General features: G+C 36.0%; 1 protein-coding gene and 1 pseudogene across 1 annotated transcript in view; one reads left to right on the top strand and one right to left on the bottom strand.

Moving 5' to 3' along the window:
• Window positions 1-23,896, top strand: part of LOC148956086 (ATP-binding cassette sub-family E member 1 pseudogene) — a 56,630-nt pseudogene extending 32,734 nt beyond the window's left edge.
• Window positions 1-25,842, bottom strand: part of LOC148956083 (mitochondrial import receptor subunit TOM70-like) — a 390,465-nt gene that overhangs the window by 139,215 nt on the left and 225,408 nt on the right. The window lies entirely within an intron of this gene.

Genomic DNA, 25,842 nt, shown 5'->3' with positions numbered 1-25,842 from the left:
TAAAGTGTTTTTCTATTAAAAACCTCAAACGGGCATTATAGAACATGTCCAATATTTCCCCTCAGCAACCGCCATTTTTTAACAAATTAGATAAATGGAGCTACCAGCCCCTCAATCCGTCACATCTTTGCAACTTTGTCAACGGTTCTATTAAAGTAAAAACAGCTGGCAAGACTCCCATGACAGACCTCTCAGGACTCCAAAGACATCAAGACACACCCCGTTTCAAACACTCAGGTCTAATATGCCTTACAAAATTTTATGTAACCTTGCGACAGGAACCCATAGGGGAATCCCCGCTTGTAACGTAACGACAACTCATGCCTTACGTAATGGCGGCACACACATTAAGTAAGGCCAGCGCATCTTACGCAATGTCTGCATACATCACTGTTAGATAATACCCGTTTTGGCATATTATTTTCCTCCCGAAACGTTCAACGGTTTTTTCTTTCTTTACTTGTTTCTTTTTTTTCTTTAGTTTTTGACCCCACCAGGACTCGAAAGCTCAATTTCCTTCCAATGGATTTGTGCCCTAACCGAGAAGACTAAAAAGTAATTCCTAAAATTTTGTCCTACTCATTATTTTCTAATATTAACCTATTGCGCGACTCCTGACATTCCCAATTTTTGGCACACACTACAACGATGTGTTACTGTCAAAATTTGGCAAGGTCTTGGAGACAATCACTCTCTAGGTAGTTGTCATAATAAGAGACTAAGTGGTGCTTAAATTTTGTAAACTCTTTACTCATCAAAAACAATAAATCTTAAAAACACAGACTTTGTAAATAAAAGTTTTATTATTTCAAACAAATTTACAAACAATATTAATAACACAGTAAAAACAGTTAAAAAACACGACAGACAAGAAATAAAAGGGTGAAAAAGGCTTATCGTAATATATGCCAAAGATTCATGTATTATAGAAAGGTGATGGGCTCCAAGCAACTATTCCCAGAGGAGGGGCTTGATATTAGATGCAAATTTTTAGGCATTATTGAGGTATTTTTTAGAGCCCTTAATGAAAATACAGCGTTTTCAGACAGGACAATGCGAAAAGAAAAAACAAAACATGAAAAGGCTTACAAAGGCATGAAATATAAACAATAACATGCATAAATTAAACAAGGATGGGAGGAGAGTGGTCCATGCAAGTAGTTCCAGAGTACGGGTGCTTTTGATAATAGAGTTAAATTTTTTTTATATTAAGAGCTTTTTTAACGAAATACATCTTTTCTTAGACAGAAATGTTAGATTTCACTCCCTCTCTACTGAAAATTCATTAACGCCGCCCATCTTATCTTTAAGCTCTAGAGTATACTAGTCCAAGGCAATGCATACCACCCTGGCAAACTATAGAAGGCATTTAGCACCCCTCTGACATCGCCATATCTCCCCCAAGACATCTTTCTGGCATTTTTATTAAATATTATACCTTTAAATTCCGTGATTAAAGTTTTAGCAAGCCAAGCCAATATTTATATCGTGCAACTGAGCCCGTTTAAGTGAACCCTCGTTCAACAGGACCCCAAGGTTTTCCCTAAACTCCTTTTGTCTCAGCCCTCGCGCAACTCAGGGGGTAAAAATATCGAACCGCGTAAAGGGGAAATTTTCTTTCAAGAAATTTTTTCATCCCAAGGTGAATATGCAATCAGGGAAATTACGAAAATACAACGTTTTGAGACAGGACTATGCGAATGGAAAAACATAACATGAAAAGGCTTTCAAAGTGAAGAAATATACACAAAAACATGCATAAATTAAAAAAGGATGGAAGGAGAGGGGCCCAAGCAAATAGTTCCAAAGGAGGGCACCCTGTTAATAGAGTTAAATTTATGCTATATGAACAGCTATTTTTAATGAAATGCATCGTTTCTTAGACAGGCATGTCAGATTTCAGTCTCCCTCTATCGAAAAATTCATTTAACGCCTTACGCCTTGTCTTTAAGCTCTAGAGTGTTCTAGTCCAAGGCAATGCATGCAAAAAAGCTCACTATTACTGCTCAGTAGCACCCCTCCGACATCGCCACATCTTTCCCAAGACATGTTTCAGCCATTTCTTGTTAAAAATTATGCTTCAACCATTGATTCTTGGTTTCCGCAAGCCAAGCCTATCATAGTATTCTCCGAAAAACTTCACACCGCTAAGACATTAAACACCAGCCGCTCTCCATCATCCACAATGGCACCATCTCCCAGCCCCCTAAGACATCTCCATCATTTTCGCTCCGAAAATAAGCTAATGAATCTCATTGAACAGGGTTTTTACTTGAACACCGAGAAGTCACCCATTTCTTTGCTAGAGAGTGAAACTTCAAACAATTCACCCCGAAATAATACACCATTACTGGTCTGTGGCACCCCCTCTGACATCGCCCCATCTCTCCTTCAGACATCTTTCAGACATTGCTTGCTAAAAATTATGCCTTTAAATCCTGTGATTCAAGTTTTCGCAAGCCAAGCCCATGTTTTTAACCGTACAACTGAGCCCGTTTAACTGAACCATAATTCAACAGAACCCCCGAGTTAAAAAACACGACAAAAAAATAAATGGTGAAAAAGGCTTATCGTAATATATGCAAAAGATTCATATATTATAGAAAGGTGATGGAGTCCAAGCAACTAGTTTCGGAGGAAGGGGCTTCATATTAGATGCAATTCTTTAGGCATTATTGAGGTATTTCTGAAAGCCTTTAACGAAAATACAGCGTCTTGAGACAGGACAATGCGAAAGGAAAAAACAAACATGAAAAGGCTTAAAAAGGCTTAAAATATAAACAATAGCAGCCATAAATTAAAGAAAGATGGGAGTAGAGGGGTCCATGCAAGTAGTTCCAGAGTAGGGGTGTCTTTGATAATAGAGCTAAATTTATGTTATATTAGGAAATTTTTAGATGAAATGCATCTTTTGTTAGACAGAGATGTTAGATTTCAGTCCCCCTTAACCAAAAATTCATTTAACACCCACCTTATCTTTAAGCTCTAGAGTATACTAGTCCAAGACAATGTATGCCACCCTGGTATACTATGAATGGCATACAGTACTCCTTTGACATCGCCATGTCTCCCCCGAGACATCTTTCATGCATTTCTTATTAAAAATAATGCATTTAAATCCCGTGATTCAAATTTTCGCAACCCAAGCCCATATTTATAACCGTGCAACTGAGCCCGTTTCATTGAACCGTCGTTCAACAGAACCCCCGATTTTTGCATATTCTTCTTTTGTCTCAGCCCTAACGCAACCCAGGGGGTATTTTTCAGCAAAAATATCAAAACGCGCAAAGAAGTTATTCTTCCCATGGCAAATATGCAATTATGAAAAAATGCAAGTTTTTGCAATTACTATGCAATTGCTATCAAGAAAAAACCTGTTACTTCCATGAGACATTTGATATTATTAAGGAAATGTTTGTTAGTATTAAAAGAAAAGATGTTACTTCGAAGAAAAAATTTGCTATTGTTGAGAAAAACTTGCTTGTTCTGACAGACAACTTGTTATCATAAACAAAAAAATTGTTACTTCTAAGAGAAATTTGTTATCTTTGAAGGAAAACTTGCTGCTATTAGAAAAAAATTGTTTCTTTTAAGAAAAACAAACTTCTAATTCCTAGAGACATCTGATAGTATTAAGTAAAACTTTATTAGCATTAAGGAAAAAGTTGTTACTTCGAAGAGAAAATTTTTTAGTGTTAAGAAAAACTTGCCAGTTCTAGCAGAAAACAGGTCGTTTAAAGAATCTAAGTTTTAGTCTTCCTTTACCTCGAAAAAAAGCAATTATGGCTTATTGTCAAGAAACATAAAGTCCAAGAAAGGATGGTGCCCGAGGAAAAAAATCATAATCCCTGATGTTCTTACAAAGCATGGGGGGGGGGTTGTCATCCTTAAAGACCTAATTTCCAGAACTTTCAACTACTTTGAACAAGATGGCTATCATAAAATTTTGATTGGATGTGTTTGGGGAAAAGGTGGGCGCGAGGGCGGATTTAGTTGCCATCCAATCACTTTTGACTATTAAAAGAGCACTAATCCTTTGAATTTCCTGTCGAATTAGCCTTTTTTGAAGTTTCTATGACAACACTTTCTTTAAAAACATTATATACCCCCAGGGCACAACCTACAACCCTTGCCCTGAGGGATGTGGGGGAATGACCTCCTCAAAAACATAGTTTCTATCTGGAAATAAACTACACTGAACAAAATGGCTATCTAATAATTTTGATCAAATGTGTTTGGGGGAAAGGTGGGCGTGAGGGGGGGTTAGTTGCCCTCAAATCACTTTTGACTATTAAAAAGGGCTCTAGACCTTTGAATTTCCAATCGAATGAGCCCTTTTTCAAGTTTCTACGACAAAGGTTTCAATAAAAACCTTATATGCCCCAGGGCATAACTTATAACCCTTGCCCTGAAAACTGTGGAGGGGTTTTCCTGCTCAAAGGTATAATTTCCTGAACTTTAAATTGTGTGGAAAAAAAGCCAATCTCAAAATTTTGATTGGATGAGTTTGGGGAAATGGTGGGCGTGGAAGGGGTGTTAGTTGCCTTCCAATCACTTTTGACTATTAAAAAGGGCATTAGCCATTTCAATTCCCAATCGAATGAGCCCTTTTTGAAGTTTCTACGACAACGCATTCTATAAAAACCTTATATGCCCCATGGACATAACTTACAACCCTTGCCCTGAGGGCTGTGAGTGGGTTGTCATCCTCAAAGACCTAATTTCCAGAACTTTCAACTACGTTGAACAAAATAGCTATCTTAAAATTTTGATTGGATGTGTTTGGGGAAAACATGGGCGTGAGAGGGGGTTTAGTTGCCCTCCAATCACTTTCGGCTATTAAAAAGGGCACTAGGCCTATGAATTTCCAATCAAATGAGCCCCTTTTGAAGTTTTTACAACAATGTTTTCTGTAAAAACCTTATATGCCCCCAGGGCATAACTTACAACCCTTGCCCTGAGGGCCGTAGAGGTAGAGAGTCCTCCTCAAAAACATAATTTATTTCTGGAAATCAACTCCGTTGAATAAAATGGCTATCTCAAAATTATGACTGGATGTATTTCTGGAAATTGTGGACGTGGAAGGGCTTTTAGTTACCTTGTATTCACTTTCGTCCATTAAAAAGGGCACAAGCCAGTCCGATTTCCAATTGAATGAACCCTTTTAGAAGTTTCTATGAGAACTTCTTCGATACGAAGTGCCCTGGACTAAAGGAAAAAATAATAAACAATACATTGTGCCAACATCGTTCTTATATGCCCCCAGGGCATAACTTAAAACCCTTGCCCTGGGAGTTGTGGGGGAGTGACCTCCTCAAAATATGTTTTTTATCTGGAAATCAACTACGCTGAACAAAATGGCTGTCTCAAAATTTTGATTGGATGTGTTTTGAGGACTGATGGAAAAGGGGGGGGTTAGTTTCCCTCCAATCACTTTCGACTATTGAAGAGGGCACTAGCCACTCCAATTTTCAATCGAATGAAACCTTTTTGAAGTTTCTAAATCCTTCGATACAAAGTGCTCCTGTCTAAAACCAAGAAAAAAAAAATAATAATAATACATTGTGCCAACATCGTTCTTTACTTAGGTAGTGCTATTGCGCTGCCTATGATTACTAAAAGATAGTATTTGTTAATGGGAAACATACGGAACAAGTTTCATAAAGAAAATTAAAGTGCCTCATTAAACCAAAAATGAGCAGAAATAAAGTCAAATAATTTTCAAAGTAAAAACTATGGAGTCTATTAGAAAAACAAACGAAAAGATATGAAATATTTCTTCTATGGAAAAGACTATGTCTTTTAAATTAATTTTTTAAAAAATCCACAAAGCAAGTTTGTCAAAGAATAGTAAAGAGCTTCATTAAGCCAAAAACGAGTAGAAATCAATTCAAATAATTTTCCAAGCGTAGAACTACCACAAATCACCACCAATAAATGAATTAAGCCCTAAACGAACAGAAATTACAATAAATAATTGATTCAAACTCATTATTAATGGCATCATCCTGAAAATTTGCATACTACGATGATTTGAGATGCATACTGGACACACAATTTCTTCTGAAGGTTGGACTCCATGTCCCCACTCCAGCACCCCAAGTCCCCACCCTATCCCTCCAACCCAATCCCTAAACAAAGAACAAAATGAGGCTGAAATAAATGTGCAGGAACTGGAAGGTGATTTTCGTAATTAGATTATACAAAATGGTCAGCATACAAACCCAAACGAGAAGAAGAAGACAAGTGAATTTTTGGTACACGATGGAAAAATTTATACATTGATTCTGAATTTTTTCCGAAGAAGGGAAAAAGATATCCATCAGTTCTGAGTTTGCCTAAAGAAGAAAGAGTTCCACTTTAGTTCTGAGTTTTCTCAAAGTAGTGAAGAATGAAAATAAAAAAGTTCCATTTCTGTTCTGAATTTTTAAAGAAGAAAAAAAAAGTTCAACTTCCCTTCTTGATATTTCCAGGGAAGTGAAAAATGCTAAGGTTTATTCTGATTTTTTAAGAATAAAAAAAATTAAAAAGTTCCTTTTCTGTTCTGAATTTTAAAAGAAGGAAAAAAAAATCATCTTTTCTTCTGGATTTTTCCATGGAAGTGAAAAAATGCTAAGGTTTGATTTTGAAATTTCCGAGAGAATAGTAATGGTTCCAATTCAATTCTGAATTTTCTCAAAAAAGCAAAAGAATTCTCACTTCACTTCTGAATTTGATCAGTGAAGAGAAAGAAGGCTCACTTCACATCTGAATTTTCAGTAGAACATGGAAAAATTTATGCTTCGACTCTGAATTTTTTCCGAAGAAGGGGGAAAAAAATATCCTTCAGTTCTGAGTCTTCATAAAGAAGAAAGAGTTCTACTTATATATGAGTTTTCTCAATGAAGTGAAGAACGAAAATAAAAAAGTTCCACTTCTGTTATGAATTTTTTAAAGAAGAAAAAATTCATTTTCTCTTCTGGATTTTTCCATGGAACTGAAAATCTGCTGAGGTTTGATTCTGAATTTTTTCCAGAGAAGGGAAAAATGTAAAACTTTCTTATTATTTTATCTTAGGTACTCTTTCAGCATCTAAAACATTCGGAATTTATCAACTCCTTCAGTTTATTGTAGTCAAACATTCTAAACGTTCGACTTCCTAGCGTATCCTAAAAATAATTGAAACATAAGAAAGCAATGAATAAAACATTTTATTTTAATTACGACGTGTAGAAAATTAACATATGAATATGTTACATACAATATTATACATTATTGATATCTTAAATAACTTTGGACATTTTGAATCTACTTTTTTACATGTCTTAGAAGGACATGAAATATGCTTAAAACCATAAAAATCATATTTAATATTTTCAAAATAAAAAATGAGAATGATTTAGATGTGTTTTTATTATTGTCAGTCGTGATTTTATTATTAGGAAACTAGTGTTTGTAGTGACAATTATCTTTTTTTTGATTTTGAATTTTTTGTACTTGGAAAATTATTAGACTTTTTTTTTTTTATTTATGCGGCTGTATTAGTTTTACTATAATCCTGCTCATCGACACTACATAGTTTATTATATATTTTCAAATAGTATTATTATACATTTGAAGAATACACACATGCATCATATTTTAAAAAAATGAGGATGGTATTCGTTTGTCCTGACATTGATTGCTATGTTACTACTCTTGGTCCAAGACCAAAGGTTTATGGCATGGACTATTAAAAAGATCATTCATCAGTAACGATCTATGGTCTTGGCACTTGGTTTGCAAAGATGTGGGAACGTCTTAGCTGAAGCCTTATTACCACAACCAGGATATTTTACGAATTTGTTTTATATGTCTTAAAATGACATGAAATATGCTTGCGGCTATACCAAAGGTACTCTATGGCTGCTTATCGACACTATAAGGCCACCTCACCGGTACTCTATGGTTAATCGTCGAAAATCCAGAGTTTATTCTATGTTTTTGATCATTATTGATTGTGCACCGTAAGGATAAACACATCAGTCTTATTTAAAAAAAAGTAAAGATGAAGTTTTTCGAGACATTATGTCTACATGATAGAGTTCTCGTAGCATTAAATGCTGACAGGCATACTGAATACTGCTGCATCAACGTAATAAAACATATCATGTCTCAGGGTCAGAATTTTTACCTCTGTAAAAATAATGTGGTAATAGACAGTGAAATCATCGCTAAAATAAAAAGGGAATTGGTAGATAATATCAACATGGAAATTAAGGACTATTCTAAGAAAAAAAAAGCATCGATGAATATTTCTGGTATCATCGACAGTTTACCATCAGATACTGTCAATGAAGACAAAAATACTAATGATGAAATGTATGATGAGATTGTAGCTGATACCAGATTAAAATTCATATGTGACACCGAAATGGAATATGTGCCCTGCCACGAGAAAACATTATGAAGAAACCGCAATTAAAATAAAAAGAGCTTTGACAGGCAATAACACCAAGAAATATAAAGATGAATTGATGAGAAAAAAAAGCATCAGCAAACGTTACTGATACTGTCATGGGTACTCCCTGTGGAAAATACCCCCCTCCTCGCAGAAAATATCCCCGTGGAAAACACCCCCCCCCTTATGGGAAAACGAGGTTTTTCGTAAATGTAAATTCGGGGGATAATTTTTTCGGTCTGAAAATATCAAAAGGCCCTAACAGGTCGAATTCCAGTTCGAATGAGTCCTCATTCACCCGGATCTGTTGCCAACTGTAGCCTGTCGGCGTGGGTGATAAAAAAAAAAATTGATGAACATTAAGTGGTTATATTTGGTTTTTGGAAAACATGGAAGGAATGATCGGATTGAGCTGAAATTTTGAGGATAAGCTCCCAGGCCCTAGGAAAGCTTATTTTCTAAATTTCATCGGATCAGACAACGTTAAAGTGGGGCTGTGGCGGGAGGGTCGAAACTTCTGGCCCACTTTCCCCCATGAAGATAAAGTCGGCGGGGGGTGAAATTCTGCATATTTCTTAGTTTGAGCTTAGGCTACAAAATGCAGTCCCCGCCGTCTCTCTGCTACCGCTAGGACCGGAAATCACTTAGCATTGTGGTGGGTCACCTCTTTAAAGAGGCACAAGTGTGTCTCCTTGATAAAACTAAAAACATTTTCACTTCGGGGTATTCGAGGTTAATAACCCCCGGCAAATGCCCCCCCGGAAACTCGGAAAATATTCCCCGCGGAAAATACACCCCGGAAATTACCCTCCCACACAGAACCCCCCCCCACCGAAAATACCCCCCTGAAAATACCCCCAGAAAATATCCACTGCGTAAAATACCCCCCCCCCCCCGAACCCCTCCCCCCCCCCCCTTGGAAAATACCCCTCTAAGTTCAGCCCTATAGTCTGAGAAAATTTAAATTTTTCACAAATTTTTGGGTCACCGGCCAGAGACTCTGGCCGGGTGGGAGCCCCCAAATATTGTCCCAGATTCCTCAGTCAATTTAGCACTTGTTCACAGATGCCCACCGTCTCCAATCACTTTCCCAATAGTATCTAGTCATTGTCTCAGCTCAGTTGAGTAATCTGAGCAAATTTCAACTTTTTCAAGTTTTGGGTCACTTGGCTGAGACTCTGGGCAGGTGAGCTCCTCCAAAATTTGGGCTTAAATTCCTCTCTTGCCTAAGAACTTATTCACGGATGCCTAAAGCCGTGAACAGTTAGACTGTTTCCTTAGCGGTAACCATGCATGCGCTACACACATACCAACAATATTTTTTTCATTTTCACATGGGGTCCCAATCTAGCCCACGTCCATTGCTTAGCATTCAGACCTTGAAAAATAAAGCCCAGATATTCAGACCCTAACGCTCCAATCTGAACACTGAACGCTAAAAAATGACCAATTTTCGTCTAATAATTAATTAAAAATTTGCATCCTGAACCCTGATGATAATCCATACACTTTATATGAGGGGGTCACTATGCATTGAAAATAGTGAAAAATGAAATTTCTCAGATTCCTGGACTGAGCTGAGGCAATGAATAGATAATATTTGGAAGGTGATTGGAGACGCCGGGCACCCCCGCCCCACCTATCCTGAAGAGAGAAGCTTGAATGCTAAGCGATGGACATGGGCTAGATTGGGACCCCATGTGAAAATGAATATATTGTTGCTGTGTGTGTGGCGGATGGTTAGCACTTGAGCAAGAGTCTAACCATTCACTACCTAAAGCTTCTGTTAACCATTGCCAAGGTGAGAGAAGAATTTGGGACAATTTTTTGGGGCGTCCACCTGCCCAGAGTCTCGGGCAAGTGACCCAAAACTTGAAAAATTTGTGAACTTTATTCATTTTCACATGGGATCATAATCTAGCCCATGCCCACTACTTAAAATCATGTATGCTTATAGTCGTGAATGGTTGGACCAATGCTTAGGCGGTAACCATGTACTACATATAGGCCTATATCAACAATATTTTTTCGTTTTCACACGGGGTCCCAATCTAGCCCACATTTGCGCTTACATTATACAAGCCCAATTTTTGCGTTTTATAATTCTACCCCTTTATCGTGCTTCTCTTTGCCTAGTCAGTCTCAAATCATCTTCCAAATAGTACCTATGCATTGCCTAAGCTTGGCTCCGCAATCTGAGCAAATTTCAATTTTTCACAAATTTTTTAAGTTTTGTGTCACTTTCCAAAGACTCTGGGCAGGTGAGCGCCCCAAAAAATTATCCCAAATTCTTCTATCATCTCAGCAGTGGTTAACAGAAGGTTTAGGTAGTGAATGGTTAGATCGTTGCTCAAGCGCTAACCATCCGCAAAACACATGGTTACCGCTAGGAAAACAGTCTAACCATTCACTGCTTTAGGTATCCGTGAATAAGTTCTAAGGCGAGAGAGGAATTTAGGACAATATCTCGAAGCGCCCGCCAGCTCAGAGTCTCAGGCAAATGACCCAAAACTGTAAAAAGTTGAAATTTGCTCAGATTACTGAACTGAGCTGAGGCAATAAATAGATACTATTGGGAAAGTGATTTGAGACGATGGGCATCCGCGAACAAGTCCTAAATTGAGAAAGGAATTTGGGACAATATTTGGGGACTTCCACCCTCCTAGAGTCTCTGGCAAGTGACCCAAAAATTTGAAAAATCTGTGAAAAATTTAAATTTTCTCAGAATGTGGGGCTGAGCTTAGAGGGGTATTTTCAGCGTAGGGATATTTTCTGGGGGGGGGGTATTTTCAGGAGGGTATTTTCCATGGGGGGGAGGTATTTTCCGCAGGGGGTATTTTCCGTGGGGGGTGTTTTCTGGGGGGTATTTTCCGGTGGGGTATTTTCCACGGGGAGTATTTCCCGGGGGGCTATTTTCGGGGGAGGTATTTGTCGAGGGGGTGGGAGGGGGGGGGTTAAACGCCGGCCACCAAATTCCAGTTCTGAGATTCGCCAAAGAAGATAAAAGGCTACCCTTCAGTTGTGAATTTTCTCTGGAGCTGATATCGTACCCTAAAAATAATGAAAACAAAGACGAAGTAATGCAATAAAATTTATTTATTGAAATAAATTACATGATGAATATCATCATATAAAAATAAAAACCTTGAATCTAGTCATAAAATACTGCATGTTTTTCTTCAGATGTCACATATTCCCATTTTGGGGGTATACACAACTTTTAACAACCTTGTCACACATTTTGGTGTTTATAAAACCGATTTGACAGACTTCATACATACGAACGTGTCACCATATAGACTTTTAAATGTAAGATTCACTGAAAGTTATTTTTGGCTTTTCTCTTACGCAGCCACCCCTCCGATAATCTACGGTTGATAATCGATATTGTTGATTGTACTGATAATGTTTGCTAGTTCTCTTTTTAATTTACTACTGGTTTTATTGTCTATTATGACATTGTTTTTGCATAGGTCACAGTTCTGTTCTGAATTTTTCCGTAGAAGAGAAAAAATTCCATTTTAATTCTGAGTTTTCTCTAAGAAGTGGAGAAACGTTCAACTTCTCTTCTGAATTTTTCAATAGAAGAGAAAAAAGTTACACTTCGATTCTGAATTTTTTTTAAGATATACTCCAGTTCTGAGACTCACCAAAGAAAATAACAAAAAGCTACACTTCAGTTCTGACTTTCCTCTGGAGTTGATATCGTACCCTAAAAATAATGGAATCAAAGACGAAGTAATGCAATAAATTATTTTTATTGAAATAATTAAATGATGAATATCATCATAAAAAATGAACACCTTAATTCTACTCATAAAATACTTCATGTTTTTTCTCCAAATGGCATTTATTTCTATTTTGGGGTTATACACAACTTTTAACAACCTCGTCATACTTTTCACTGTCGATAATACCGATTTCATGGACTTCATCTGTTGGTAAACCTATGACAGTATCAGTAACGTTTGCTGATGCTTTTTTTTCTCATCAATTCATCTTTATATTCCTCTGTGATATTGTCTTTCAAAGCCCTTTTTATTTTTCTTGCGGTTTCTTCATAATGTTTTCTCGTGGCAGGGCAAATATTCCATTTCGGTGTCACATATGACTTTTAACCTGGTATCGGCTACAATCGCATCATACATTTCATCATTGGTATTTTTGTCTTCATTGACAGTATCTGATGGTAAACTGTCAATGATACCAGAAATATTCATCGATACTTTTCTTTTCTTAGAATAGTCATTAATTTCCATTTTGATATTATCTACCAATTCCCTTTTTATTTTAGCGATGAGTTTACTGTCTATTACCACATTATTTTTACAGAGGTAAAAATTCTGACCCTGGGACATGATATGTTTTATTATGTTGATGCAGCAGTATGCAGTATGCCTGTCAGAATTCAATACTACGAGAACTCTATCATGTAGACATAATGTCTCGAAAAACTTCATCTTTACTTTTTTTAAAATAAGACTGATGTGTTTATCCTTCCAGTGCACAATCAATAATGATCAAAAACATAGAATAAACCCTGTATTTTTGACGATTAACCATAGAGTACCGACGAGGTGGCCGTATAGTGTCGATAAGCAGCCATAGAGTACCTCTGGTATAGCCGCAAGCATATTTCATGTCATTTTAAGACATGTAAGAAAAAGTTGTAAAATGTCCTGGTTGTGGTAATAAGGCTTCAGCTAAGACGTTCCCACATCTTTGCAAACCAAGTGCCAAGACCATAGATCGTTACTGATGAATGATCTTTTTAATAGTCCATGCCATAAACCTTTGGTCTTGGACCAAGAGTAGCAACTTAGCAATCAATGTCAGGACATACGAATACCATCCTCATTTTCTTAAAATATGATGCATGTGTGTATTCTTCCAATGTATAATAATACTATTTGAAAATATATAATAAACTATGTAGTGTCGATGAGCAGGTTTATAGTACAACTAATACAGCCGCATAAATAAAAAGAAAGAAAAAAAGTTGAATGATTTTCTAAATCCAAAAAATTCCAAGTCAGAAAAAAGATAATTGTCACTACAAACACTATTTTCCTAGTAATAAAATCACGACTAACAATAATAAAATCACATCTAAATCATTCTCATTTTTTATTTTGAAAATATTAAATGTGATTTTTATGGTTTTACGCATATTTCATGTCATTCTAAGCCATGTAAAAAAGTAGATTCAAAATGTCCAAAGTTATTTAAGATATCAATAATGTATAATATTGTATGTACCATATTCTTATGTTAATTTTCTACATGTCGTTATTCAAATAAAATGTTTTATTCATTGCTTTCTTATGTTTCCATTATTTTTAGGATACGTTTGCAAAATGAACGTTTAGAATGTTTGACTACAATAAACTGAAGGAGTTGATAAATTCCGAATGTTTTTAATGATGATAGAGTACCTAAGAAAAAATAATAAGAAAGTTTTACATTTTTCTCTTCTCTGAAAAAAATTCAGAATCAAACCTCAGCAGATTTTCAGTTTCATGGAAAAATCCAGAAGAGAAGATGAATTTTTTCTTCTTTAAAAAATTCATAACAGATGTGGAACTTGTTTATTTTCGTTCTTCACTTTATTGAAAAAACTCATATATAAAGTAGAACTCTTTCTTCTTTATTAAAACTCAGAACTGAACGATTTTTCCCCCCTTCCTCGGAAAAAATTCAGAGTCGAAGCATAAATTTTTCCATGTTCTACTGAAAATTCAGATGTGAAGTGAGCCTTCTTTCTCTTCACTGATAAAATTCAGAAGTGAAGTGAGAATTCTTTTGCTTTTTTTTTAGAAAATTCAGAATTGAATTGGAACTATTACTATTCTCTCGAAAATTTCCGAATCAAACCTTAGTATTTTTTCACTTCCCTGGAAAAATCCAGAAGAGAAGATGAATTTTTTCCTTCTTTTAAAATTCAGAACAGAAAAGGAACTTTTTAATTTTTTTATTCTTAAAAAATTCAGAATAAACCTTAGCATTTTTTCACTTACCTGGAAATATCGAGAAGGGAAGTTGAACTTTTTTTTCTTCTTTTAAAATTCAGAACAGAAGTGGAGCTTCTTTATTTTCATTCTTCACTTACTTTGAGAAATTCAGAACTAAAGTGGAACTCTTTGTTCCTTAGGAAAACTCAGAACTGAGGGATAGCTTTTTCCCTTCTTCAGAAAAAATTCAGAATCAATGTATAAATTTTTCCATCGTGTACCGAAAATTCACTTGTCTTCTTCTTCTCGTTTGGGTTTGTATGCCGACCATTTTGTATAATCTAATTACGAAAATCACCTTCTAGTTCCTGCACATTTATTTCAGCCTCATTTTGTTCTTTGTTTAGGGATTGGGTTGGAGGGATGGGGTGGGGACTTGGGGTGCTGGAGTGGGGACATAGAGCCCAACCTTCAGAAGAAATTGTGTGTCCAGTATGTATCTCAAATCATCGAAGTATGCAAATTTTCAGGATGATGCCATTAATAATGAGTTTGAATCAATTATTTATTGTAATTTCTGTTCGTTTAGGGCTTAATTCATTCATTGGTGGTGATTTGTGGTAGTTCTACGCTTGGAAAATTATTTGAATTGATTTCTACTCGTTTTTGGCTTAATGAAGCTCTTTACTATTCTTTGAAAAACTTGCTTTGTGGATTTTAAAAAAAATTAATTTAAAAGACATAGTCTTTTCCATAGAAGAAATATTTCATATCTTTTCGTTTGTTTTTCTAATAGACTCCATAGTTTTTACTTTGAAAATTATTTGACTTTATTTCTGGTCATTTTTGGTTTAATGAGACTCTTTACTTAATGAAACTTGTTCCGTATGTTTCACATTAACAAATACTATCTGTAAGTAATCATAGGCAGCGCAATAGCACTGCCTAAGTAAAGAACGATGTTGGCACAATGTATTATTTATTAATTTTTTTTCTTGGTTTTAGACAGGAGCACTTTGTATCGAAGGATTTAGAAACTTCAAAAAGGTCTCATTCGATTGAAAATTGGATTGGCTAGGGCCCTCTTCAATAGTCGAAAGTGATTGGAGGGAAACTATCCCCCCCCCCTTGTCCATCAGTCCTCGAAACACATCCAATCAAAATTTTGAGATAGCCATTTTGTTCAGCATAGTTGATTTCCAGATAAAAAACATATTTTGAGGAGGTCACTCCCCCACAACTCCCAGGGCAAGGGTTTTAAGTTATGCCTTGGGGGCATATAAGAACGATGTTGGCACAATGTATTGTTTATTATTTTTTCCTTTAGACCAGGGCACTTCGTATCGAAGAAGTTGTCATAGAAACTTCTAAAAGGGTTCATTCAATTGGAAATCGGACTGGCTTGTGCCCTTTTTAATAGACGAAAGTGAATAAAAGGCAGCTAACACCCTTTCCAAGCCCACAATTTCCCGAAACATATCTAATCATAATTTTTAAATATCTATTTTGTTCAACGCAGTTGATTTCCAGATAGAAATTATGTTTTTTAGAAGGATACCCTACTACGTTCCTCAGGGCAAGGAGTGTCAGTTATGCCCTGGGGACTTATAAGGTTTTTTATAGAAATCATTGTCGTAGAAACTTCAAAAAAGACTAATTTAATTGGAAATTCAAAGGGCTAGTGCCCTTTTTAATAGCCGAAAGTGATTGGAGGGCAACTAAACCCCCTCTCACGCCCATGTTTTCCCCAAACACATCCAATCAAAATTTTAAGATAGCTATTTTGTTCAACTTAGTTGAAAGTTCTAGAAATTAGGTCTTTGAGGATGACAACCCACTCACAGCCCTCAGGACAAGGGTTGTAAGTTATGTCCTTGGGGTCATATAAGGTTTTTATAGAATGCGTTGTCGTAAAAACTTCAAAAAGGGCTCATTCGACTGGGAATTGAAATTGCTAATGCCCTTTTTAATAGTCAAAAGTGATTGGAAGGCAACTAACACCCCTTCCACGCCCACCATTTCCCCAAACTCATCCAATCAAAATTTTGAGATTGGCTTTTTTTCCACACAATTTAAAGTTCAGGAAATTATACCTTTGAGCAGGAAAACCCCTCCACAGTCTTCAGGGCAAGGGTTATAAGTTATGCCCTGGTGGCATATAAGGTTTTTATTGAAACTTTTGTCGTATAAACTTGAAAAAGGGCTCATTCGATTGGAAATTCAAAGGGCTAGTGCCCTTTTTAATAGCCGAAAGTTATTGGAAGGCAACTAACCCCCCTCTCACGCCCACCTTTCCCCCAAACACGTCCAATCAAAATTATTAGATAGCCATTTTGTTCAGTGTAGTTTATTTCCAGATAGAAACTATGTTTTTGAGGAGGTCACTCCCCCACATCCCTCAGGGCAAGGGTTGTAGGTTGTGCCCTGGGGGTATATAATGTTTTTAAAGAAAGTGTTGTCATAGAAACTTCAAAAAAGGCTAATTCGACAGGAAATTCAAAGAATTAGTGCTCTTTTAATAGTCAAAAGTGATTGGATGGCAACTAAACCCGCCCTCACGCCCACCTTTTCCCCAAACACATCCAATCAAAATTTTATGATAGCCATCTTGTTCAACGTAGTTGAAAGTTCTGGAAATTAGGTCTTTAAGGATGACCACCCCCCCCCCATGATTTGTAAGAACATCTGGGATTATGATTTTTTTCCTCGGGCACCATCCTTTCTTGGACTTTATGTTTCTTGACAATAAGCCATAATTGCGTTTTTTCGAGGTAAAGGAAGACTAAAACTTAGATTCTTTAAACGACCTGTTTTCTGTTAGAAGTAGCAAGTTTTACTTAACGCTGTAAAATTTTCTCTTCGAAGTAACAACTTTTTCCTTGATACTAAAAAACATTGACTTAATACTATCAGATTTCTCTTGGAAGTAACAGGTTTTTCTTAATAGTAGCAATTTTTGTTTAATAACAGAAAGTTTTCCGTCAAAGATAAAATATGTCTCTTAGAAGTAACAATTTTTTTGTTTATGATAACAAATTTTCTGTTAGAAGTAGCAAGTTTTTCTCAACAGTAGAAAATTTTTTCTTCGAAGTAACATCTTTTCTTTTAATACTAACAAACATTTCCTTAATAATATCAAATGTCTCATGGAAGTAACAGGTTTTTTCTTGATAGCAATTGCATAGTAATTGCAAAAACTTGCATTTTTTCATAATTGCATATTTGCCATGGGAAGAATAACTTCTTTGCGCGTTTTGATATTTTTGCTGAAAAATACTCCCTGGGTTGCGTTAGGGCTGAGACAAAAGAAGAATATGCAAAAATCGGGGGTTCTGTTGAACGACGGTTCAATGAAACGGGCTCAGTTGCACGGTTATAAATATGGGCTTGGGTTGCGAAAATTTGAATCACGGGATTTAAATGCATTATTTTTAATAAGAAATGCATGAAAGATGTCTCGGGGGAGACATGGCGATGTCAAAGGGGTACTGTATGCCATTCATAGTATACCAGGGTGGCATACATTGTCTTGGACTAGTATACTCTAGAGCTTAAAGATAAGGTGGGTGTTAAATGAATTTTTGGTTAAGGGGGACTGAAATCTAACGTCTCTGTCTAACAAAAGATGCATTTCATCTAAAAAGCTCCTAATATAACATAAATTTAGCTCTATTATCAAAGACACCCCTACTCTGGAACTACTTGCATGGACCCCTCTACTCCCATCTTTCTTTAATTTATGGCTGCTATTGCATGTATTTTAAGCCTTTTTAAGCCTTTTCATGTTTGTTTTTTCCTTTCGCATTGTCCTGTCTCAAGACGCTGTATTTTCGTTAAAGGCTTTCAGAAATACCTCAATAATGCCTAAAGAATTGCATCTAATATGAAGCCCCTTCCTCCGGAACTAGTCGCTTGGACTCCATCACCTTTCTATAATATATGAATCTTTTGCATATATTACGATAAGCCTTTTTCACCATTTATTTTTTTGTCGTGTTTTTTAACAAGGGGGTTCTGTTGAATTATGGTTCAGTTAAACGGGCTCAGTTGTACGGTTAAAAACATGGGCTTGACTTGCGAAAACTTGAATCACAGGATTTAAAGGCATAATTTTTAGCAAGCAATGTCTGAAAGATGTCTGAAGGGGAGATGGGGCGATGTCAGAGGGGGTGCCAAAGACCAGTAATGGTGTATTATTTCGGGGTGAATTGTTGGAAGTTTCACTCTCTAGCAAAGAAATGGGTGACTTCTCGGTGTTCAAGTAAAAAACCCTGTTCAATGAGATTCATTAGCTTATTTTCGGAGCAAAAATGATGGAGATGTCTGAAGATGTCTGAGGGAGACTGAAATCTGACATTCCTGTCTAAGAAACGATGCATTTCATTAAAAATAGCTGTTTATATAGCATAAATTTAACTCTATTAACAGGGTGCCCTCCTTTGGAACTATTTGCTTGGACCCCTCTCCTTCCATCCTTTTTTAATTTATGCATGTTTTTGTTTATATTTCTTCACTTTGAAAGCCTTTTCATGTTTTGTTTTTCCATTCACATAGTCCTGTCTCAAAACGTTGTATTTTCGTAATTTCCCTGATTGCATATTCACCTTGGGAAGAATAATTTCTTGAAAGAGAATTTCCCATTTACGCGGTTCAATATTTTTACCCCCTGAGTTGCGCGAGGGCTGAGACAAAAGGAGTTTAGGCAAAAATTGGGGGTTCTGTTGAACGAGGATTCACTTAAACGGGCTCAGTTGCACGGTTATAAATATGGCTTGGCTTGCTAAAACTTGAATCACGGAATTTAAAGGCATAATATTTAATAGAAAATGCCTGAAAGATGTCTTGGGGAAGATGTGGTGATGTCAGAGGGGTGCTGAATGCCATCTATAGTTTACCAGGGTGGTATGCATTGCCTTGGACTAGCATACTCTAGAGCTTAAAGATAAGGTGGGCGGCGTTAAATGAATTTTCTGTAGAGAGGGAGTGAAATCTAACATCTCTGTCTAAGAAAAGATGCATTTCGTTAAAAAAGCTCTTAATATAAGACAAATTTAACTCTATTATCAAGAGCACCCGTACTCTGGAACTACTTGCATGGAACACTCTCCTCCCATCCTTGTTTAATTTATGCATGTCATTGTTTATATTTTATGCCTTTGTAAGCTTTTTCATGTTTTGTTTTTTCCTTTCCTATTGTCCTGTCTGAAAACGCTGTATTTTCATTAAGGGCTCTCAAAAATACCTCAATAATGCCTAAAAATTTGCATCTAATATCAAGCCCCTTCCTCTGGGACTAGTTGCTCGGAACCCATCACCTTTCTATAATACATGAATCTTTGGCATATATTACGATAAGCCTTTTTCACCCTTTTATTTCTTGTCTGTCGTGTTTTTTAACTGTTTTTACTGTGTTATTAACATTATTTGTAAATTTGTTTGAAATAATAAAACTTTATTTACAAAGTCTGTGTTTTTAAGATTTATTGTTTTTGATGAGTAAAGAGTTTACAAAATTTAAGCACCACTTAGTCTCTAATTATGAAAACTACCTAGAGAGTGATTGTCTCCAAGACCTTGCCAAATTTTGACAGTAACACATCGTTGTAGTGTGTGCCAAAAATGGGGAATGTCAGGAGTCGCGCAATAGGTTAATTGTAGAAAATAATGAGTAGGACAAAATATTAGGAATTACTTTTTAGTCTTCTCGGTTAGGGCACAAATCCATTGGAAGGAAATTGAGCTTTCGAGTCCTGGTGGGGTCAATAACTAAAGAAAAAAAAAGAAACAACTAAAGAAAAAAAAGCGTTGAATGTTTCGAGCGCAAAATAGTATGCCAAAAAGGATATAATCTAACAGGGATGTATGCAGACATTGCGTAAGATGTGCTGGCCTTACATAAAGTGTGTGCCGCCATTACGTAAGGCATGAGTTGTCGTTACGTTACAAGCGGGGATTCCCCTATGGGTTCCTGTCGCAAGGTTACATAAAATTTTGTAAGGCATATTAGACCTGAGTGTTTGAAACGGGGTGTGTCTTGACGTCTTTGGAGTCCTGAGAGGTCTGTCATGGGAGTCTTGCCAGCTGTTTTTCCTTTAATAGAACCATTGACAAAGTTGCAAAGGTGTGACGGATTGAGGGGCTGGTAGCTCCATTTATCTAATTTGTTAAAAAATGGCGGTTGCTGAGGGGAAATATTGGACATGTTCTATAATGCCCGTTTGAGGTTTTTAATAGAAAAACACTTTAGGGGAGTCTATCACCTGGGGAGCGTGTCCAGACAAGGTTTCTTACAAAATGGCCGTCTGAGGTTTTTAATAGAAAAACTTAGTGGGGAAATAGAAACAGGGGTGGCATTGGCCAGTAACTCCATTTATTATCAAGCATATCCAAACCAACAATCAACAACCAGCAAACAACAACATATCCATAAACCAACAATCACACCCAACAAACATGACCAACAACCAACAACCCCAACAAATATAACCAACAGCCATATCCAAAACCATCAAACATAACCCACAAACATAGCCAACAACTATATCCAAAACCAACAAACATGATCAACAAACATAACCAACAATCATATCCAAAATCAACAACCAAAACCAACAATCATATCAAAAACCAACAATCAACAACCAACAATCATTACCAACAAACATAACCAACAGCCAAAAACATAACCAACAACATAACCATCAACCAACAAACATAACCAACAGTCATAACCAACAACCCACAACCATAACCAACAATCATAACAAACAAACATAACCAACAAACATAACCAACAATCACATCCAACAAATATAACCAGCAAACATAACCAACAACGATATGTTAATTTCCCATTGTTAATCTGCAATGGACGTGCTTGAAATAATCTTCTATGGGCGTTGAACCTTAAATGCCCCCACTATCCCTGATCCCAGTATGAAAAGACAATGAATTGCCTAAAGTACAAAAAACTGGTAATTGCGAAAATATTTGTAAATATTTTAACAAAGGATTACAAAAATTCAAAAACCTTAGAAAATAAAACCAAAATTTTTAAGCTTAACAAAAATTGCTGTTAGAAATTGGACTCTCTTAGTAACCAAATATCTTTGAAAAGATAGAGCATGAAAGAACATTAAATTGCGTAAAGAGCAAAAAACTGGCAATGGCAAAAATATTTATTTATATTTTGACAAGGGATTAAAACAATTCCAAAACCTTAAAAAAGAAAGCCAAAAATTTGAAGTTTAGTAGAAATTATTGTTTTCGGAAAAATTGTCATCCTGGTATATTCTGGCGTAAAAAACGATTTAGATAGGTCAGAATCTTAAGATAATATGTTAAGAGCCTTAATCTCAGGAAAAAAAATATTTAATGAATGACATCATTCTTATATACATCAGTAATGCAATGACGTTGTCACACCTGTCGCACTTATGAGGAAAAATTCAAGATTTTCAGGTATGGAGAAGTACATTAAATTGCTTAAAGAGCAAAAAACTGGCAATTGCAAAAATATTTGTATATATTTTCAGAAAGGACTACAACAATTTCAAAACCTTAAAATAGAAAACTAAAACTTTGAAGCATGAGATCATTTTAAATCCTTCAAGACCGGCTTTTATGAAAATTTTAAAAATATAAGTTGAATTTTGTCTTTGTTGGTTTCAGATAAATTATGAATATTGCGAAAAGGAGGAGACAAACAGAAGAAACAGATAAACTAACTCGAATTGCTATTATCAACCCTGAACGATGCAAACCTAAACGGTGTCAACAGGAATGTAAGAAGTCTTGTCCAGTCAATAGAACTGGGAAATTATGCATTGAAGTACAATCTACTGATAAAACATCCTCTATCTCTGAAATAATGTGCATTGGATGTGGTGTCTGTATTAAAAAATGTCCATTTAAAGCCATACAAATAATTAACCTACCGAGTAATCTTGAGACGGATACTACACATCGGTTCTCAAAAAACTCTTTCAAACTCCATAGACTTCCAGTTCCTAGACCTGGAGTAATTCTTGGTCTTGTCGGAACTAATGGTATTGGAAAATCTACCGCATTGACAATTCTCATGGGAAAGATTAAGCCAAATCTAGGAAGCTTCTCATCTCCTCCTGAGTGGTCGGATATTCTAAGCCATTTCAGGGGCAGTGAGCTACAGAATTATTTCACAAAAGTATTGGATGACAATTTTAAGTGTGTTTTCAAACCACAGTACCTAGATTCCTTGTTCAAAACATTGAAACAACATATGACTGTCGGGGAAATGCTTGATAGAAAAGCCGACTGTCCTGAGAATGATCCAGCTTCCATTCATGATATATTACAGTTGACGTATATTAGAAATAGACAAATAAAAGATCTTAGTGGTGGTGAACTTCAGCGTTTCGCTATTGCAGTAGTGTGCGTTCAAAAGGCCGATGTGTATGCGTTTGACGAACCCTCAAGTTACCTAGATGTAAAGCAGAGACTTAATGCAGCCGTTTGTATTCGTAACATGGTGAACCCCGATAGGTACATCATTGTTATAGAGCACGATTTATCAGTTTTAGATTACCTATCTGACTATATTTGCTGTCTGTATGGTACTCCTGGAATTTATGGTGTAGTCACAATGCCTTACTCATGCAGGGAAGGGATCAATATCTTTTTGGACGGTTTTATTCCCACAGAAAATTTACGTTTTCGAGAAGAAGCTTTAACGTTTAAAGTTTCAGAGACCGCAACAGAAAAAGAGATAAAGTGTATGCGGCACTTCGAGTATCCTACCATGAGAAAAACCTTAGGAGAATTCACCTTGCAAGTTGAAGGGGGTGAATTTAGAGATGCCGAGATTATTGTGCTACTTGGAGAAAATGGAACGGGGAAGACAACCCTTATTCGGCTACTGGCAGGTAGCTTAAATCCAGACCAAGGAAGCACACAAGTTCTGAATTTGCGAATAAGTTATAAGCCACAGATATTCAAAACCAAATATAAAGGAAAAGTGCGAATGCTATTGTGGGAGAAGATTGGGAATGTCATTAATGATGCACAGTTCCGCACGGACGTGATGGAACCAATGAAAATCAAAGATATTATAGATCGGGATGTTCAGTTTTTATCTGGTGGTGAGCTTCAACGACTGGCGCTGGTCCTTGCCTTGGGAAAACCCGCAGATGTTTATCTAATTGATGAGCCCTCAGCGTATCTGGATTCAGAGCAACGTCTTGTTGCAGGAAAAGTCATTAAAAAGTTTATCCTGCACGCAGCGAAAACAGCTTTTGTTGTGGAGCATGATTTTATTATGGCAACATATTTGGCTGATCGAGTTATAGTTTTTAACGGTGTTCCATCGCAGAATACCTCAGCAACAGCACCACAGTCTCTTCTCAATGGAATGAATCGCTTTTTGCAACTTCTTGGCATTACGTTTAGAAGAGATGCCAACAACTTCAGGCCGAGAATTAATAAACGTGGTTCTGTAAAGGATGTGGAACAGAAGAAAAGCGGAAACTACTTTTTCCTTGGTGATTAGATCTCAAGAGAACATTCTGCACGTGATTAATCCCATTTTTTTTATACATGCAAGGATTTATAAACTGAATTGGTGTTGATGAAGGAAATAAAAGCTCCATATTGGTTTTAGAAGAACACAAAAAAAAGCTTAGTCGAAATCTTTGTTAGAAATCGAACTTGCTGTAATAATCAAATATTTTTGAATAGATTCAGTATGAATTGTTCTGATCTGACTCTTTTTAGGAGTTATGGGTTCTTACAATTCTTAGAGATAATGTGACAGAAAATCAATTTTTAACAAAGTTTCCTTAGATTCAAGTGTATGAGTGAAATGTACATCTGTAGTAATGTAACAGATCAATTTTAATTACAAAACAATAACTACTTGACATCATGGAGAATCAGGATGAAGTTAACCAATTCTACACTGTAAGTTTATTTTATAAATAATCAATTAAAATATTTTGGAACTGGTGCATTATACGGAGACTTCTAGAAAGTCAAGTTTGGTTAATGCTAATGAAACAAAATAAAATAGGATGAACATATAATAGTTTAGAAACAAATTTGTGCTATATATTTAAATATTAGGGTTGGGAGGTAAAGCATAGCATACATTTAATACCTAACGGAACCTAACCTAGGTATATTTTTTCTTAAGCCCCCCCCCCAAAAAAAAAAAAAGAACAACGTAACCTAGGTAGCTTTTTCTTTGATCATATTTATTTGTTGGGCCTAGTCTAGCCTAGCTAACAATGAAAATGGTGCTTGACGCAAATTTTAATTCCAAATATGGTAAAATTCTGTAAGGGGTTTCTAGTTTTTTTTGAAAAATAGCTGATGTTGGCTTAAAAGAAACTCTGGAAAGAATCTAGAGCCTGAAATAATTTAATTGTAAGTTAGCCTATATGCTGGGAGTGTCTTATCAAGCTTTTATATCTACATATCCCTTGTTTCTAGAGCTTATAACATTTTGAAAGCTATATGACAGGTCTGTAGCCTACCTAGATATCTAAATTTGACAATTTATCCCCCTTAATTCTGGGTTTCAGCCTTCTCTGTTTTTCTTTTGCCCTGAGTTTTAGAAACACAATTTCTATAAATCTACAGGACTTTATGCTATATTATGGCTTTTTGATGCCATTCTGTTCTAAAGGCTTTTCTGAAGGAAACACGGTACTTATGTATTATATACAACACACGAAAAAGTTAAGTTTGGTTGATGCTAATGAAATGAAATAAAACAGGATGAATATATAATAGTTTATAAACAAATATTTGCACATTAGGGTTAGGAGGTAAAGCATAGCATATATTAAATACCCAACGTAACAAAACCTAACCTAGGTACTTTTTCCCTCTTAAGCCCCCCCCCCCAAAAAAAACAACAACAACGTAACCTAGGTACCTTTTTCTTTAATCATATTAATTTGTTGGGCCTAGGCTAGCCTAGCTAACAATGAAAATGATGCTTAATGCAAATTTTAATTTCAGATATGGTAAAATTCTATAAAGGAGTTTCTAGTTTTCTCGAAAAATAGCTGAAGTGGGCCATAAAGAAACTCTGGAAGGAATCTAGGGCCTAAAATAGCTTAATTGTAAGTTAGCCTATATGCTGGGAGTGTGTAATTAAGTTTTTATATCGACATATCCCTTGTTTCTAGAGCTTATAACAATTTGGAGTCTATATGATGGGTCTGTAGCTTACCTAGCTCTCTAAATTTGACAATTTATCTCCCCTTAATTCAGGGTTTTAGCCTTCTCTGTTTTTCATTGGCCCTGGTTCTTAAAAACACAATTTCTATAAAATCTACAGGATTTTATTCTATATTATGGCTTTTTCATGCCATTCTGTTCCATAAACTTTTCTGAAGAAAACACTGTACTTACGCATTATATACAATCACTTAAGAAGTCAATTCTGGTTAATGCTAATGAAATGAAATGAAATAAAATAGGATGAAA

Source organism: Artemia sp. Qi Xiang Cuo, chromosome 1, assembly GCF_049724085.1.
Source record: "Artemia sp. Qi Xiang Cuo chromosome 1, ASM4972408v1, whole genome shotgun sequence".
Classification (NCBI taxonomy): domain Eukaryota; kingdom Metazoa; phylum Arthropoda; class Branchiopoda; order Anostraca; family Artemiidae; genus Artemia; species Artemia sp. Qi Xiang Cuo.
This window is presented reverse-complemented; position numbering and strand designations above follow the sequence as displayed.